General features: G+C 42.7%; 1 protein-coding gene across 6 annotated transcripts in view; it reads left to right on the top strand.

The window, feature by feature from the left end:
• Nucleotides 1-20,171, top strand: part of Nrm (neuromusculin) — a 406,706-nt gene that overhangs the window by 118,162 nt on the left and 268,373 nt on the right. The window lies entirely within an intron of this gene.

Raw genomic sequence — 20,171 nt, 5'->3', positions numbered from 1 at the left:
CTCTCTCTCTCTCTCTCTCTCTCTCTCTCTCTCTCACTGTGTGTGTATTGTTTGATCCGAACATTTTATGGTTTTACGATGGTTTTCGCTCGCGGATATTACACACGCGACCGGCTGCGGTTTTCTATGTATGCTCCTCGGCGCACCGTCCGAGTCAATCTAAAGCCGGATTGGTATTTTACCGATCAATATTAACGATTTCGACGGGCGGAAAAATGTTCAGGTATCCGGTTGTCTTGCAACTCCATCGAAACCCGAACGTTTCATTTTATTTCCTTCGGAAAATCTGCCGGTTTTGCGAGCACAAAATATTCGCGTTTGACGTCGCGGTTAATCAGCGAGTAGAGTATAGATGAACGATCACTTTCGCTCACTTTGATTTTCGAAGTACACCGACGCAGTTTAATGGGAAACGTCTGGAACACTTCGCGCAGCCATGGCTGATCGACATCCTGAGTCGAACGAGTCGAATAGAGAGTCTAAGAAAAAAAAAAAACGGGTCACTCTCGTGCCTCTGACAAGCAATCCGTCGTCTTAGCAAGATCTATCGACGCGGAAACGCTTCGCACGAGGGTGGCTTCCTTTCTCGTGGAACGGACGCGTTCGTGGTGGTACACGCTCCGAATTTGTTTACCCGGCGGCTAATGACGCGCGTTTAGGCCGCAGGCAAACACCGGTTAATTCGAAGACGGATAGAAAACGTTCCAAGTTGGGGCATTGTGACGCATTTATTTCTCGTTCTTAGCTTTTTACCCACCTCGAAAAGTTGAAGTTACTCATAGTCATACAGTTTAATATTTTATTTAAAGTGTTTCGTTCAGTTGGCAATGCTATGTACCAATGGTAAATGCGTAAATAAGTGGAAAAACAAATGTATGCAAATCAAAACGCATCAGTAGGTTGTGTGTGCTGCTGTGATCAAGTTTGGCGCATAGTTTGACGCAGTGATTTCGCAAAATTCTGTGCAACTAAGGTTTTTATTTTCTTGAAAAGCGTGTGACTCAAACAGTTAACTCTGTTGCTTAACACTGGGTTTACGGAGCACTAGAAATTTGACATTACTCTTATAAAATTAACATGAAAGTATCTATCAACATTTGTAGCCATTTTTTAAAATAATGATAATAATGCATCTTTACAATCTCAATATTCCTAAATTAAAAATATTAGAATCCCTCATTTTGACGGGTCCCCTAAATCTAGTGTCAATGTAAAATCGAGTGAACAAATTTTCCGGTTAATACCAGTGTTTACTCGATACATGTCCAAAACACGGGTCTGGATAGAGACATATATCTTCTAGGAGATACTATTCTTTGATCCACGCCGAACGTAGAAAAAGACAGCGAAGCTCTAGATACCCCGCGGTAGTGGGGATAGTTCTGGGACGTTTATCCTTTAGGCATTTGCGACATATATAGAGTAAACACTGTAGTTCATCCTGCGTGCACGGAGAGAGAAGAATTCGCTTGAAAAATCAGTAGTAGGAGCTTTCACTTGCCTTTATGCGTACGGGCGAAACAATGTCTCGTCCACGGTTTTGAAAATCCGGCAAACGCCGGTACCGATCGAAAACCGAATCACGTGTTCGAAACATGCCGAACTCGGTGTTCCTTTGTCGTTCGTTGGTAGGCAATTTGTCAACGGGAGGGGGGAGAGGTGGTCCTCTCCGGTTGTCCGTCCCGTCTGTGTATCCCCGCGAGACACTCGTCGCGGACGATTGATTTACCATTCCTTTCGTTTCCGTCGAGTTAAACGGCATTTACATGGTGAACGAAGGCGGCCGCCAGCCGGCTTTGTGCCGCCCCCCGTCGGCTCCTTGCGCCGATCGTCACCGTGATTGATTAACCCGCCACGGCTGGCAGCTGTTTGCCGTCCATGGTCAAAGGATCGATTCGCGGCTCGCGCTGCAAAATGGGATCTCGATCCGACCGCAAACAACCTAATAGATACAGCCGGTGCTCGCTGAAATTTGCTGAATCTGTTGCACTTAAATTTCCTCCTTCCCCGGCCACTTAGCGGTGCCTCAACCCACTAGACAACGAACTGGGAAACGAAACGAATTGGGTGGTAATCAATTTGGATTGTAAAGCAATTTCGTCTTTCGCGTAGAGATTCCTTATGAGAAATTCGAAAAACATTAAGAACCAAGACCACTGAATTTTTATGAAACTGATATCTCCGAAACATCTATCAGAAATGTGCTTCCTATCGGATTTTTGGAGATTTTTCAATTTTTCTAAACTCGTGTACCTAATCCGAAAAATCGGAAGAAAATACACATTAATAGTCACGAGAAGACACAACTACCATAATAATATAAACGTGGTCATGTTAGAACTTGTACATGAAATCAACAATTTTGTGTCATTGCAATTTTTTAAAAATCGATTTTCCCGTGAAAAAAATCGGAAAAAATTCACAGTCTTTGTTAAACGACGGTAGAAGCAGAGCATGATTCATTAAACTACCGCATAACTACCCTTGTGGTAGGGGTGCCGATTTTAAGCTTTCTATAGGGGCTTTTGTTTGGAGGCCCTATCGAATGGTATGAAAAAAGCTCAATTTGGTTTGGGGGAACCGGTATCCGGCTATACCCTTTAAGCGAGGATTGCTGTATTTACATTATTCGAAACGGTGATTAGCTGTTCGCACTCGCGACGACCAAACATCGAACCGCGATCGGTTTCGCTAAACATTTACGCGGATTCGGGGGAAAATGATGGCCCGGATACCCGTCCTGTATTCTCGTTGTCCTCTTCGCTGATTTACAATGGTTCCCCCCTTCCCCCGTGCCCGAAGGGACCGATAAACAATGTTTTGGATACTTGTTGAAACGCGGCCCCACCCTGAAATTTGTTTCTCTTTCGCCGGGGCAGCTTGTAATCGTTTCGATGCTCGGCGATCGCTGCCCGACGAATTAAAAACGGGGAAAAAAAGAATTTCGGCCAGCGATTGGCTGGTTAATCGAAAAACAGTCGCAGAAATACACGGCGAACTTTTGTCCCATGGATTTTGTATCTCGAGGAAATCGATTTGAGAATTTCAGTGACATGCGCAACGTGAAAATGTAGCCGTACGTACAATGTAGCCGAACGCGGAAAGAAAATTGTACTGGAATCGACGCGAATTATTGCTGTTCGATTTACGTTCGGAATTTTTGTCTTTTGTGCGGACGCTGTTGAGCTGGAACAGACTGTATGGATTTTTTTTTTACGTTTTCCCGATTAATCTCGTGACAAATGATAGTGGAGAAATAGTAAGTGGAAAACGTAGGAGATTATGATCGTTATTAAAGGAAAACTATACGGAGAAGGAGAGGCCATAACGAGTTCAAAAATTTAATCAACTGCCTCAAATAGTAGGTTGTACGGAAAAGGTTTGCAACAGGTTATTTTGTTGCAAGAATTACATCCGAGAACCGAGTTTCAAGCATTAGCTTGCATTAGAGATTTAGGTGTCCTATTATAGATTATAATTTTGCACGCCGAAGTGATACTAAAATTCATGAATAATAATGGGCAATCGTGCTTCGACACTACATCTATGGACTAATCTATATCAGAACCAAACATAAAAAAACATATAATGTTTAGTGCTCCGAATTCTGAAAATTCTTGACAGCTGCAGGTGCATTGGGTTCGCCAATAAAAATTAATTAGAAACGTTCGCAACTGGAAAATGTGTGAGCTAATCACAGCCCGTCGTTAAACATTTTCATTTCATCATGTTACCTTGTTCTCATTAATATTGCGACGCCGCGGACATAACCTTCGCAGGGTTACATCGTCTTATTTTACCCGTGAGTAGATTCATACCGGCCACATTTTAATGCCACACTTTGTCTGTTACAGGTAAGGAAATTTTATAACAAGCATCTTCCCAGTCTCCTCGGAAAAGCTCGGAAAGTCCAAACCGTAAAAGCTGAAGATTCATCCTTCGAGTAAGTAAATCCGCTAAAAGCTGCAGACAAAATCCCTCGGCAAAGAAATTTTGTTTGCGTCGTTCCGCGCGGATCTACAGTTTGACTACTCTCGTAATTAGACTGCGGATTAAACTGGAACTACAATAAACGAAAAATTAGTTTATCTTATTACACGTTCTACCCGGTTACAATCGTATAAAAATACCGTTAAATCTGATTGAAGATCGTACCCCACCGCATTTCGCTGCCATACTCTACGATATATTTCATAATTATTCAAATGACTAAAGACGTTCAAACGGTGGAATCTCTTGCCGCAAAATAAAACCATTTTACATAGCAAATTTATAGGTTACACCAGAACTTGGAAGTACTTAGTTGAAAAATGATTTATCATATTGTATTCTATATTTCTGTGTAATAGTTTTTTTTCTGATTACGAAATTCTATTCATTCAAGATTTTAGTCGATTCAAATCTTTGTCAAAACTCATCGGGAAAATTACCAGTATTAATTACTATGGTACAATAAAAAATCTTTGTAGTTGCATTTCACTTTTTATTTTTGATACGACATAAACCGTCCATTGGAATAATAGAACAAGATATCAAACACTCGATATCCATATCTTTTTAAAGACTAGTATTACACACTGTATAATCCACAAAGGAGTATGAAATCACAAAAAGACTGCGTAGAACAATCTCGACGAATTCGCGCAGCCATTCGAGCCAGATTAATCGACGCACCGGCGAATCTGGATCGTTTCCATTTAACGATTCGATTCATTTGGCAAGCCTTTTTCGCACCGAGCTGCAGAACCGTCGAAACACAACGATGATTTCTTCAGGTTCCATTGCCCGGTGAAAGGGGACAGCTTTAATCAGCCGCGGATCGGATCGCTTGTTCCCACAGTCAGCCGAACTTCATATTCATTACTGGGCTATTGTTCGCCAGTCGGTGATCCGATAAAAATTTATCTTGGCATGACCGCGATCGATTTACGTTCCCCCGGTTTTCTCGTCCGTTGGCATCGGGGGCCCCGGACCGCGCCCCGACATACATATAGGTCGAGCCTAAGTTATTGGACAAGCCGCGTTATGGGCGTCGAGACATCGGAAATTGGAAAATTAGCGCGCGAGCGCGCGCGCACGCTCGCGTACCCGTTGTCTCGAGCATGTCCAATTTAGAAACATGAGAACGGACCGGTTCATATCGAATGCACCTTGTCCCCGGCATGAGTAATGGCGACAGCTTTGAATGTGACAGACGCCGAATTTGACGACACTTCAGCGTCGCCGGGCTGCCAACGAGCCGAAACCGTTCGGACGCGTAATTTCGTTCGACTCGTTCGAGTGGGATTTAAGCGAGTGATTTGAAATTGGCGTCGCGGGATCAATGATTCGCGGAACTCGCGTCCGACCCCGTCGCTGGACTATAGTTCACTATAGGGAACGACTGCCAACGTTGCACCGCTAAAGAAACTGTCCCCCTCGGAGAAATAATTTTTCAAAATAATTACAGAAATTTAGAAAAATGGGGCTCAACTCCGAGTCGTTTATAAATACTCTTTCTTTCCAATACGTATCTTTTTTATTATCTTTTATTCCATTAATGTGATTCTGTGATTCCATTAGTGATTCTAGATTTAAAAGATAAAGTCGAAAATGTACAATAACATTTTTTCACATGAGGCTTTATTTTCGAGAAAATCGAGTTTGACAACGCGTGCTGTTGAATAGGAATCGTTTGACGCGTCTGATCATAACCTACCGATTCTACTTATGAGAAATGCTAAGCACGCAAACTTGAATTTTCAAAGTCGATGTTCTCGAAAATGAAATCTCAAGTGAAAAAACATTATTCTTTCTTTTCGACTTATTCTTTCATGTAGCATCACCAGCCGGCTGCATGTATAAATGTTTATATAAACTAAGCTAGGAAACGATATTTTATAGAATGACCTCGAATACTCGTGAATGTGTGTGCAAAATCCCAACGCCACAAGCCGATATAAAAAAGGGCATTCAAAATCGGACTTCGTTAATACATTTTGAGGGAAATTTGGTATGATTTTTGAGAATAATTAAACAAATTGTCAGGGAGCGAGTATTTTCTTCGTTGCAACAATTTCAGCGGCTACTGAAACACCATTAAATTTGATTTACCTGTGCGTTTTACCGTGCTCTGAAAGCTCTCGGGAGTTGTAAGCCCGTAAAGATGCTTTATCTAATTATAATAATTAGACCGCGGATCCTTTTACGTTCGTCGAAAATAATACAAATCGGGGGAAAAGCAGAGCCACAGTCTGGTAATGGAAAATATTATTCGGCCGGCAAGTTTTAATCTAATTTCTGTTTTGATCCATTAGCACGTAATAACGTGATTCTGCATAAATATACGCGGCCTGCTATAGTCAGTTTCTATTACACCGTGAGAGTTTCGCAGGTTATACACGAATGCTCATGTTATGGCATGGCCCTAACTCACGGGCTGGATGCTTGATTGATTTCTTGCTCGCGATACGTCAATGCTCGTTGGTAAATTAATAGCACGAAGCTGGGTGGAGATAGACGGGATATGATGAATAACGCGGCGCGTATGCACACTCACGGGTAAAACTTATGATGCCAGATATTTAAGCAGATAGAGTCGCATATTTTCCTCTCTTAGTCACGTGGACATTAATTGTATGCGACCCCGTGAATCGGAGTTATGCAGTTCATTAAAATTCTTTTGTTTCTGCACCTCTGCCAGTGACGCAACAGTCACGCGTGCAAATTCACAATTTTATACTGTGCGTCGCTATAAGGAAAATTGTACAAAATTTTAATTCCTGGTATTAAGTAGACGTATTTATTAATTTTTTAAAGTCGCTATGCTTGCAGCCTGGCTGCCATAAATTCGGTGGTTGTTGCTTACGTCAATATTAGTGTGCTCTTAGAGAAGTATAACCGAAGATAGCGATCGCTGATAGAAATTTTGTGCACATTAGTCTGGGATTCAGATCAGCTTTTCAGTAATAAATTGCGTTTGAACACAATATACGGTCGCGCCTGATGGTACAGCTGCCCGAAGACCTAAATTTACGACTTCTTGAGGTTGCATTAGCTGAGGCGAAGTGCTATGGCTCTAGCGAGCATCGATTCTCAGCGCGACACTGCAACTGTGCATAAAAATTGCAGCACCATGAATAAGCAAGATATTGTTGTCCCGGGGTTACAAATTTTGTTAGGTCATCCCGTAAGTCCCGTCATTCTTCAACAGCTATAGTCAGTGTAAAATTATAAGACTACGCTTGGTTTTAATCGTAGGCGTTAAATGACACAACTTGCGGGCTGATGCACGCGGTGAGCACAAATATTCTGGGAAACCTGAAACACTTTTGAACACAACAAATAGCACGCTTTCCGTCCGATCGAGCATAACAAAATGAGTCCATCGACTGTGCTGCACGAACATAAGAAATTTCTGGTCAAGAACAAATTGTAGCATGCACGCGTACTGCCACAGTGTCCACAAACTGTTGCGCAACATTTCCTCGGGCATCCTTCGCATAACAGGTATAGCTGTAACGCATACTTTCGATTCTGTCCTACCACGGACCGGCTGCCTCCCAAACATGGGCATTGCTCGAATAGCGTGTCGAGCGACGCGCTTGAAATTTGTAGTAGAAAATAATAAAAACGAATGAGACGGGGCAACGCGATCGGCGAAATTTTGCGAGCGTCAAGTCTCGGATGACACGGTGGCCAATTAACAAGGGGGTAGGTTTTCACGGCAAACACCGAAAAAACGCCGCGTAATGAGAACGGTTTTCCGCGCGGCATCGGCGAGAGACGCGTATTCCCGGTCTCGCGCGATACACGTTCTCGCGTCAGTAGCACTCGCGCGCGAATCGCGAGGAACGAGCTCGCGTGATTTATTTGTTGACTCCGAGAGACGCGTGTTTTTGGTGAACGCTCGCAGGTTACAGGGGGAGGCGGCTCCTCCGAGCGAGCGTCGCAAGGCATCGCGGGGCGTGAATCATATCCGCAACCTGACGGCTTGAAATATTTATGCCGGCACCCGTTGCTTTCTGGTTACGTGGAAACTTGGTTCTGCCGGGTCTCCCCGTATTGTTTCTGTGTAAGGCACACCTCGGCTGTGAGCCGGTGGGAAGCCGCTTTGTCGAATCTTCGTTGCCGCCGCGGCTTCCGCCAACAGCGTTACGCAAGTTTAGTCCTGCGAACGAGCATGAGAAATCCCGGCAAACTTTCCCGCTCATTTGCTTCCCCTCCCCAGCCCCTTACCCCCTCCGCCGCGCCGTCCGGAGCCACTCTCTTTTGTGCCGATATTGTTTCTGCCACTTAATGTTGTTCCGTCGTTTGCGATCTATTAGCTCCGCGAGCGCGTAATTGCCCTTTTTGCTATTTTAAAGTTTCTCGCCCGCGCACCCGGAAACTTTTCCGCCTGAAATACCAAGTTTTCGAGCGACGTTCGAAGCGGGAAAGTTCGTTCGCCGAAATTTCCGCGAATCCACTCGTATTCGCGGAAAATCGTCTGGCGGAGTGAGCAGGGAGCGATCCCCATGCAATTTTTCATGTTCTTTTCAATGCTAAATAATGTTTTTTCGCCTAAAACATTTCCGTGAAATTTCGGATCTCCACGTTTCGGGGATAATATGGGGGTGGAAAGCCTGAACTCTTATTTGCTCAGTTGTTGCCCGAGATATTTAAATAAAACGTAAGCGAACTATGTTTTCAGAAATTTAAATCAGTTATCGAGGGTTGAAGAAATGTATTTATTTCCAGGGATAGTTTTCGAGATGGTCGAATCGGTGGAACGTTGCTAAATAATTTTTACAAGTTGAAACTCGAGAATTCTCGTGAAAGTCCGCCGTCTACCGCCGGTGACCAAAATATGGTTGGAACTGAGTTTATTACACGGCGATAACTTATGTCTGCCACTTTATCTATGCTCCGAGTGGTACACAAACGGCGAAGTTAAAGTGATCAAAAGTCGGATGCACTTCCATGCATTTAATCAAGATCATGGCGGCAGCGTGTTTCCAAGTGAGTTTTCAGGGCGCCGGTTCCGCCGCCCTCGCATAGTTAATTCCGAATATAATATCAGGCCTGATCCTCGCCGAAGAAGCTATAAATCTTCTTTTATTCATGGTACGTAAGCCGCGGTCTTATGAGAACGAAATTTAAAATGGAGCCCGGCACTCGCTAAAAACTATTCGCAACGAAGTTAGCGGCCCCCCTCCCCCCTCCCCTCTGCATGCCGAATGAAATAGTAAAACGTTTGAGTTCTTCATTCGACAGAACCTTTTAGAGAGACATAAACTTTCGCGTAGTTTGCCAGCCATACAAAAGGGGTTAAGTATCCGAAAGAGAATGACTGGGAAAGAGATAGCGCCCGTTGAAAGTTGATTTGCGATGCAGTCGGCACAAGCTCGCACAAAGGGGGTCAAATCGGGAAACATCCTCTTCCGAGTTTGATTTTCTGCGCCACGGGCAACGAGGGTCTGTCCACCGACGTCGAACGAAGATAAACTAATAAATAGTTTTCCGCGTGACCTCGACGAGTTTGCAAATATACGACAGCAAAAGTACCTCTTCTGATTGACAAACTCGACGCGCAAGACACAGTTTTTAGAGGAAATGCCGCCTGGTGTGTAAGACTGCTTAATAATCAATTATTCGTAATTAATTATACAGTCACTGTATATTTCAGAAATGCCTTACGCGTCCTTCGAGAAGTGTTATAGTTTTGTGAACAAGCACCCGCTAATATTCCCCCCCCCCCCCCGGAAATGTATCGTGTCCGTTTAGCTGCGAATCGAGAGGTTGCGAACATTTTCGCGATTCCCTGTGTACTCGCGAGTTTCTGGTTCGCGCGACCCGACGTATCGGGTTTCGTTGATACCGATAGCGTCCGGGTTTAACATTTCCGAAAGGCTCGGAGAAAATGCGTAAGAGTATCGTGTTCCCGACTTGAAATTTAGTGAAAGATAATTTCGCTCGGATTATTTCATATTCAGCAAATTCCATGCCGCGTCGAAAAAGAAGGCGGGGCTTTTGAAGCCGGCTCCGACTGCTTGGATATTTGATATTCAAATGCGCGAAAAAGAAGTGTTCCCGCTTGCGCTGGGCGAGGCCCCCCTGTAACCGGATAGGTGGTGATTCTACGTACACGAACAAAGAAACCGTGTAGAATAAATTTTCCCATGAAGCTTCATTTCCAACGGAATCCCGGCGAGTAGAATGCGCCTGACCATAGACGGACCTACGCTACTTGAACCGCTCCGTATTCTCCCGACCCTGCGGCTTCCTCCATTATGAATTGCGTCCTCATCGGAACGGATAGTGTTACGAATCACCAATCCAGTTCAACAAAATTCGAAGTGGTTCCGGAAACGGCTCTAGGAGTTTCTCATTGGTTCTACTTAAGACTGGAAACCTTGGAGCTTTTAATTTAGGGTTATTGAGATTGCGAAACGCGTTCGTGAGGAATTATTCAATAAATTCGTTTCTTCCGAGTTAGGCGCAAGCATTCATAGTTGCTATGTATGGTGAGGCTATATTTTTGTCTGCATAATGCGACAGCGCATTACCAAACAAATTCATCTAGGTGTCAGGCGAAGTCATTTCCTTTTGACTTTAAAAAAATATATAATAGAGAACAGGTAGAGAAAAGTATTACAATGAATTCTCCATATATGTCGCCGAGGCGTATCCGATAAATGTCGCGGAATTATCCCCACTACCGCGGGGTATACTCCGCGAGGGGCCAAGAAGCTCGAGAGACCTCGGTCACTGGGCTTTTCTACGTTCGGCGTCAGCATCAAATGTTGCCGACTTGTATCGAGAATTCGCTATACCGTCAACGGAACTAATCGAATATGAAAAGGAAAATGTCATTGAAACGGGAACAGCCAAGTGCGCGTTCTTCGCTGATCGTCAGCCACTAAAGACACGATCGAGCCCGGAACAATAATTTCCAGTTACGTCCGACGCTCGGGAACACAGCATCGAGCCTGTATTTACAAATTCATCGGATCCCCCGGAACAGTGTCTGCGCCGGCAGTATCTTTCACTTGTAAATAAATGCAAAACTTTACCATCGATTTTCGTATCTATTTACCTTTCCAGCGTGCCCGGGGTTTATGCATTCGATCCGCAATTGGAGTATCGTCCGTCGGATCACAAGGAAACGACCGGGCACGAGATAAAAACAAAAAACAAAAAAAGAAGGGAAATAGAAATAAAAAAAAAAAAAAAGAACCGCGGAAAACAAATGGAAACAATAGCGGTGCCAGGTTCACATGTAAGAGCAAACGGAATTCATTCAAATGCGGCAGCACGGCCGCCGCACAAAATCGGTTTCCTCGTTTTGCCCTGTTCGAGGATAAAGCGGGAAGGAAAAGTTTAATTCGAGACAACGTGTAACCGGACCGAACGCTAAGGGAGACCGAAGAAAAACCGACGAGATATCGAGGGCTACCGGCTAGAAGGAAACCCGTCCTTTTTTTACCTCCTCGGGTGATTCACTGGTTGCATGCAACTGTAACGAGACAAACAAAAAGAGAAAAAAGAGAACAGGAGAAGCAGATGGAAGGATTGAAGCCGATGCCGGAGAGGTCTGCGCAAGCAACGCAACGGCGGGGAAATATTTAAACGTGTAAGTCCGCGATACGCGCGGATATAATTCCCAGGTATTCCCAAAACGCGTCTTTGGAACCGGCATATTGTTATCCGCTTGCATTACGGCGCCACGGTGATACATCACTCGAGGGAATTGGCACAGACCAACTGGAAAGAGAATGGAGTTTCCCTGGCCCGTTTCGCTGCTACACGTTTCCACACGCTTCGCCCGGAGCGTCTGACATCGACGTTCACTCTCTGTACTCCCTCTCTCTCTCTCTTTCTCTCTCTCATCTCTCATCTCTCCCTCTTTCTCTCTCTCTCTCTCTCTCTCTCTTCCAACCGTTTTGCGCATCGCCGCGAGACAATTGCACCACGCAACTCGAATTTGTCAATTCTTTGAGCAATTCCGGCAAAGGTGCGCCCCGAACGGAACAACGTCAAAAGGTCCGACCGCTTTCAATTGTGCAACAATGCTCGCCGACGCGGACGCCACCGCAAAAGAGCTCGTTCTTGCCGGGTCACCGGTGAAATCATTAATTCATCGGTGCTCGGGGATCACCGACCGGTTCCGGGTCTTGCGAAATTCACGTTCGCCGAAGCTCTCGCGCTGTCGGCGACTCGAGAGATCGGCGAGGGCACGTTCGAACGCTTTGTTTGGAGATTATGGGACCCCTTGCACCGTGATTCGTGGACACTTGTCCGAATCGAAGGTACGAGACAATTTTACGCAGAGTCTCGTTCCACTTCTCCCGAACTGTGCCAAGCTGTTCCGAACGAAACTTTTTCCATTTAAAGAGGAACGTTCCATCGCGCATCTTTATCCGTTTATGGCTAAAACGAGTAGGTGATGCAGAAAACGGGAGAAACATTAATTTAATATTACTGGTGAGTTGTCTACAAATTGCTAAAATTATTAAGAGAAGAAATCAATTTTTATGTGACTCCCCTTTCTTGTGGTTGATGCAGACAATTTTTATTTTTATTTTTGTGCGATGAGTACACTGTATTTACGCCGATTACAATTTTCATATTTAATTTTAAGAAAGCCTGGATAAAACGAAGCCGTTTTTCATTGACTAAACCATTCGTTCCTTGTATTTAAAAAATTTAGTTATCCAAGAAATGCATGGCCTTTGGTTTTTCTTCTTTTAACATGCCCGCAAATGAAGCCTCCAGAATTGTAACCCGTCCCTGGACGAATTGTCTATTGTGCACTAAGTACGTTTCAAGTTTTCCTCAAGGTTATTTATTGCCGTTCAAATATTCCGATGAATTTTTTCCACTTCTTGGAACTTCTCTGAGCTGGAAAATTTTCATGTTGCAAGAAAATGTAAACCACAGCCGCGGTTGACCGAGAACGCGATTTTTCCGTTTCTCCAGAAACAAGGAATTTCGTGTCCCGGCGTAAAACCGTCGACGTCCCCCGTTCGCGATTATGCCAACTTGTCAAAAATGAAGATTCCGCAGTTTGTTATCGTCGGAGACGTACATCAGAACTTCCCGACACCTTTTAGAGAAGCCTTTCCAGTTTCAAACTACTTAGTCACGGATGTCACTTATCGACGAAGTGACTTTGCAAGATGATGGAGTGTGTTGCTGCTTGACGCCTTGTATCAATTTATGATTTCCAAGATGGTCGGAAGTTCATCGAAAGCTATTACTCTCTGAGTAAGAGCCTAATGCATGCAAAGTCTTGGACCCGCCATGAAATCACTGTTTAGGCTGGCAAAAACATTACCATTTTATTATCGAAGAGCACATTTCGTTAGCAAACGTCACACTGAGGTTCGTGCTTAATAAGCAGACTGCTGTTTTTTTTCTGCAAAATACGAATTGTCTACGTTAATCGCAAGGTACGAAAGCTGTATAGAGAATCATTTCTGTTCTTAATCATTTTAACGAGTTAGCAGTAATACGGTAGTTTTTAAATTACTCATTTTTGTCATAAATGCATGAAATCCGCAGTCTATTAATAAGTAAAGATTATATTGCGTTACTGCAATGTTCATATGAATGATTCAACATCTTGGTACACGAGGTTCATGCAATCTTTGCAAAATAATATTAAAATAAAAATGCATAATAATATTTTCTTTCTTCTTCATTGATACGTCTGACAAAGTGTATCCAATTGTATCCGTGACAAAAATTATTAAATCAAATATTAGATAGCAGAAAGATTGAAAGAATTGAAGAACAGTGTTGTATTAACGACAAAACTTAGTTACATAATTACACGATTCCTGCCTCTTGCGATGAACGAAGACAATTTTTATTGTGCTCCGAAATCATATACGTTTATACATTATTTGTACAGAAAATCAGTGATAAAAATTGGTCAACCACCCAAAGTCCCCCCTATTGTTTTAATTTGTCAAAGAATTGGAACTAGATTGCGGATTGTACGAATATATTGTTACGTGGGCGAGATCAGTGTTTCATTGCTGTACGCGGGTTATTGAAATTGGCCAAGTAGGTACATAGCCGTCTGAACAGCTCGATACACATAAGTCCGTAATCGATGAAACGTTGCCGCGGCCGATTAATAAGTCTAATGGCAGATTAAGGGGGCAACAGTGTAACAGGGGGATGCATCCGCAAACCGTGACCCACATGTCGGACAAGCAAGTTAATCCAGGCCGTGGTTTCTCGACGTTGTAGATCAAATTAACGCGGTTTATACGCCGGGAAGTTAGACAACTTGGCGGAGCCGCTTAGTCGCAACCGTGAGGATACACCAAAGGCTTTCCCCGAAAGCGTGTGCGTTCGGTAAAAACTGGTATAAGGGGATTAAATTCGACGGGCGCGAAGCCACGCGGAAACCTATGAAGGTCCCGGGGTTTTCGCGTCGGGAGATCTCCGGGAAATTTCGCTGACTTTCTTTAAGCACCAAAGAGAGAGAGAGAGAGATAGAGATAGAGAGAGAGAGAGAGAGAGACCGCCGTATGAAAATTGGAGGCTGTTACAGTAACCGAGGAAACTGCCGGCTGTTTGAGGCGAGCGCCCACGCAAACAAAGAAACTTTCACAAAAATACAAGCGAAAGAAACTCCGGGATATCTGTTCGTGAAAATATTTAAACTCGTCTCGCCACACACTTCGAATCCATCCGTGTCAATACACGACAGACTGTTATTTATTTTATCAACTTTTGGCTGAGCAAATTAACGCTAACCGTACCAAGTACGAGAGGTAATTGCTAAACGTTTCCCTTGTGAAAATAACAAAATTTGTATTGCAACAGATGCTGAAACAAGAGCCCATCATTTTCCATGAATCCATTTCCATAATTTCGATAATTGCCATACAAAATACCGTTCATTTGACCGTTGTAGATTTAACGTTACAAATTTACCCCCTAGCGATTTGAGTGTGCATATATTATAAAAAGAATGGCTGACAAATTGGATAGATACATTCTTGTTTTTCTTATAGTGTAAATTAGTCACTTTTAGTGCTCCGTAGAGTTAATAGAGTTCTCGTCGAACACAGTTGTTTCGGAAAGGTTTCGGGCATCTATTCGACGCGAAAATCAATTGACTGTTAATGCTATACCTATCAGAATCCGAGATCGAATCGAGAGTCAATGTTCGTAGTTGTTGTTGTTAAGGTTTTCGAACGTCAGGCTTGTCGGTAAGTTATTATTTCAACAATTCGGAGAATCAATGATACACAAACAATTTTCGGAACTAGTTCGGAACGTTCGCTTCTGGATACTGTACGTACAGTTCGGTTTCATACTACATAATTGAAAATTAAGTTCTGTTGCTTGAACGATGAATTATTAACCTCGAGAGCTCGTGGAGCAATTAACTGTAGAACCACTGTATTGACAAGAGAGCTTCATCAAGTCTATCGTGCTTTCGTTAGAAAAGTATCCTGTCAAATTAAATAGAATAAATGTTATTATAGTGTCGCGGTTGTTAGGGAATTAATATGAGTAGACAAAAATGTTCATGTAACATTGAAAATGTCCCTAATACAATCCGGATTATTTTTGCATGAACATTTCAAAAAATATTGATTATTCTCTGGTTTGCACCTGTCGGTGGTCACACAAACACTGCTGAACATTTTTAATGGCAGCGTAGCCACTGTCACTGTCAATCATTCTATTTTTGTGCAAGTTCTGTTTCTACTAAATTACAACCAATTTGACAATGCCAGCCGCGAGAACATGAACGACTGTAAGTAATTTTTATTCAATATTCCATGATGTGATACACAACATATTTTTAATGCTTCGTAGCTAGCGAGTTTTCACGGCTCAGACAGCTAATTAATTTAATCTGAAATCGATAATCCAATAAAAGGAAGAGGTGGCTGAAAATGACGAACTTTTTCCAAGTATTTCAGACGACTACTTTAGTTGACTCTGTAGTTTCAATATTAAACGGTTAAGGGACCTATTTTTCTGAGATTAATTTCATTCGAAAGACCCGCCTTTACGGTTTGAGGATACCGTGAGAACCTTTACACATCCAAGAGGTAATTACATTTTGCTTCTGTATTTTTTTTTGGCCAGTTTTTGTACGAACCACCAACGTTTCAATTAGTCCTGCCCAGACTTAATTTTGCTGAACGCAACCACCGTCGGTTCGTTTGATTACGATGATTTCTACATGACGTTGATCGGTGAATCTCGGCGACATTTATCGGCTGGTAACACCGTGGCCTTAACAAGTCCGGCGCGTTGCATGCTGCTGCTTTCAGCTCATCGTTCACGTTTGACAGTTTCGAAATAATTTCTGTCCCGCGTTTCGAGCCCCTCCCACGGGCGTGGGATCGGTCTCTCGCGCGAATCGATACGCGTTTACGCGTATCAATTTCACAGGCGGGCGTCCGATTATCCCGGGGAAACGTCCGGTTCCAACTCTGAAATTTTCACGCTTCTTCGCGATCGGCCGGAATCCGTGTAACCCTGCCGATAAATTCCTTTGTTCGCTTGTCGCAAGAATTCGATTTAACCGGCGAGTAGCAAAACCGGCGGGGAACAGTGTCGCCGGATGAGGGGAGGGCGCCACGAATCGAGGGGAAACAGTTACCCCCTCTCTGCCAGTAGCGGAGTATGCGCGACAGAGACGGATCGCGTCACGTGACCGGAAGCGTAGAGAATAGCGCGGTAGAAGGGGAAATTAGAGTGGGGGAACAAGACTTGATCTGGCGACTCTGGCGGGGAATATCTGGACGCTAGTGTATGCTTGTTCCTCCACTCTAATTTCTCCTTCTACCGCCGAAATTTTTTAATTAAATGTTTAATACAAAATTGGGTCAACATTTTTTTGTTTCACTTAACACCATATCTCAAGGGCTCGATTTACTGAAATAATTGTAACACAATTGTAACCCGGCTTGTGCCAAACAAACGCAGCATCCTTTGATTTTTATTGTGGTCTCTATTTAGAATAATATTTCTTGAATGTTTTCAATTAAACGGAACGTAACACGTAAATATTGTCTGTTACAGTAAACAGTTAAGGTTGCAGTTTCCTTTATTGGAAATGGAGGAATGGTATTTTCGTACACGAGTGTATAAAAATTGTTTGCGTCGTTCCCAAATAGAACAGCAACGTGCAGAATACACTTTCTGCAGATTTATCGCAATATGCAACATGCACGAGAAAAATCTGCTAAATTGACACAAGTTCTGTGTGTGTCCTGTGCAACGAGTTAGCATGAATAAATCCGCATGGCAAGCACAAAAATTTCACCGAATAAACAAAAGTTTCGTTCTGCTTCTTATTTGACCTGTTCCCAGTTGCAATTTCTACCGACTACTTTCATCAGAGAAGTTGTCAAACATTTCATTCAATATCCAGCATCAGCCTTCCGAATTAGTTTAAAAAATATAGAACAGAAGGTAGAGGAGAATATCATAATGATGATAAAACGAAAAGAATGATAAAACATTCGGATTTCGTTCAATGTTTAATGTAAGCTATAAAATTATAAATATCGCGACTGCCATAAGCGACTCGCCTACATGTCACGACCACGAGATGGCCTTTTTATAGCGAACACAATTTTTTCCGAAAAGAAATATCTTTTTACTTCCGCAATTTTAATAAACGTTGGTAGCTGTAACTTTTAGTGGCTCGTCGTGTGTACCGTGTTTTCATTTTACTTTTGAAGAAACGAAACACGCGAACTGTGCAAACGTTAAACCGCGAATCTTTATACAAAATAAAAATTTTCTGTGTCAGTTAGAAGAAATGGCATTACCAGAAAAATATATATTTTGGCTCTTAATAATGTTAATATGTTCAAAATAATGAATAGCTTTTAGTTCGTTTCATGTTTTTACTCTTTTGCATAACATGAAAAATATATAAAATTCGGTAGTCTAGTAATTATTATATTTAAGAATATTGTGCAACGTTTGCGCCACTTTTAACGACTATTCGATCGCGGAATTATTAATTGAAATATATTGCTGTACGACTAGAAAAATTCCAGATCAATTTATAGTGCGCCTAATGCAATAAATATTCCAATAGCATGTTATTCGTTCGTGCACGTGTCGCCAGCGCACGCGTACGACGTATTTCATGGCCAACGCAATGATACACTAAGTAAACATATTTAATTAATAACTGTCCGCGAACGTGATCCACCGGTTCGACCCAAATACTAAGAATAATTCATTGATTTAATTTTGCAGTACCTTCGGGCGTACTATATAATTTGAAGTCTCGCTGCATACAAATTGTATGATTAACTGACCTTTACAGTTTAACGTTGTTAATGTGACAGTACGTAATATAGTTACACACGCCAAAACTTCAGTTACTTGTTTCAGTTCGCTGGCCGTGCATTTCACCGAAACTCGGGGGTTTAATCGATTTCAGTGCAATTTCTATCGCTTTCGCGTCGCAACGTACCCAAACTGTATGCAAATCTTGATTCTAGGCATCCATTATGAATGGTAATCCGGATGAAATCATGCTGCGCTGGAAAAATGAATAACCGAAAATAACGTGCTTACCGAGACGCATGCTAATATCAATCGCGAGAAACGTTTCGTGCTCGCGATCGTGTTTACTGAAATTTTCAATCTCGTCGGTTTTTATTGTATCAGATAAAAACTTTATACGCTTCAGTGCCCAGTTTAAAATTTACCCTAGCAGATTTTCCTCTTAGAAATCACTGTAAAACCTTGAAAAAAAAACCTAACTTCGAGGATGTGAAAGTAGCCCACTGGATGCTCTGAAACGAGCAAAGACAGAATATATTTTCAAATATTCTTGCACAAAGTTGAAGGAGATAAAATTCAACGTTCCTTCAAACTTCGTGTAGCATTTTCGAGAGTTTGCTCGCCGACTACAAAGATTAAAAATCATTTCCGGGGTGGGGGGTGAGAGGAGTCAACGAGATCCTCGTCGCGTTTTCGATTCGGTACGCACTCGCTCCAGCATCTGCAATTCAATCCGCGCGCAATAACACCACCCTGTTTGCGTTTACACGATGCGCGTAGAAGTTCGTACCTAACCGGGAATCGTTGCCGTCTGCGTTACGACGAGTCGTGTCACGGAACCGTCATCTGCCGGTGTTTCGTATCGGCTGACTTATGCAAATCTGCACGCGAGTACGCTCTTCCCCATTCGTGGGTTAGGTACGGTTCGCAACCTGATCGCACGCCAGCCCCACGTTCCGAGCATAAATTTTCGTGCTCGCGCTCCGCCAGATTTATGAAACTATCCGGCCAAAGGAGAGGCCGGTCCACGTGGTCACTAGGGATAATGACTCTTGTCGTACCTGGCGATTAATAAACCGTTTGATCCGATTTTTCACCTGATATGTCAGACAGAATTAACCCCCCTGTCAGGAAATTTCACTGGCGTAGATTTACCAAATGTATTTAGTGAATTAATCGAGCCATAGCTTGACCTGCAGATTTATCGTAGAAATATATAAAACAATTTAGTTGAACTCTGTGGTTAAAGGTATTTGAAATACACTGTTCTGTACAATTTTAATCTTGCTCCCAAAAAATAAATAAATGCGAGTTAACGATATTAAAAGAAAATTGATCATTCATTGCGATAATCTACAATTATTATAATGATATGGAAATATCCTTCTTTAAATCTTGAAAAAAAAAAATAATTTTGAGCAACTTAGAACTTGGATTAACATTTCGTTAAGTATGTAAAATTAAAATGTTTCGAACTATTATAAGAGTATGAAAATGCCCTTCGGCTTCTGAAATGCTTCGAGAATAAATGATTCTGAATAAGCGAGGACATACGTTCTTATTTGTTAGATGCGTTAGAATGTGCCTGTCTAAAAGTATTTGAAATAAAAATGCCGGAGGACAGGTTCGAATCTGGTTTTGACGACACCGTATAAAATATGTATACGGTTCCGAACACGTTCTACTTTCTCCCGGGAGACGAGATAAATATGTATATCGCCCGCTGAACTTTGAGCGTCCATTTTTTCCTACGATTGAAATTTATTTGCCCCGAAAGTTTGAAAATGTCGCGGCCGTAAACTTCGGGACGCCTTGCTCATGAAAACGATACGTGGCACCGTGTCACGGATTATTCCAACAGCACTCATCTTTTAAAGTTGCTCGCTCCCTTGTCATCTCTTGCGAAAGCCTCTCTTTGA

The sequence above is a fragment of the Halictus rubicundus genome, chromosome 8 (assembly GCF_050948215.1).
Source record: "Halictus rubicundus isolate RS-2024b chromosome 8, iyHalRubi1_principal, whole genome shotgun sequence".
In the NCBI taxonomy this organism is placed as follows: domain Eukaryota; kingdom Metazoa; phylum Arthropoda; class Insecta; order Hymenoptera; family Halictidae; genus Halictus; species Halictus rubicundus.
The sequence above is the reverse complement of the archived record's forward strand: the minus strand, read 5'-3'. Positions and strand labels throughout refer to the sequence as shown.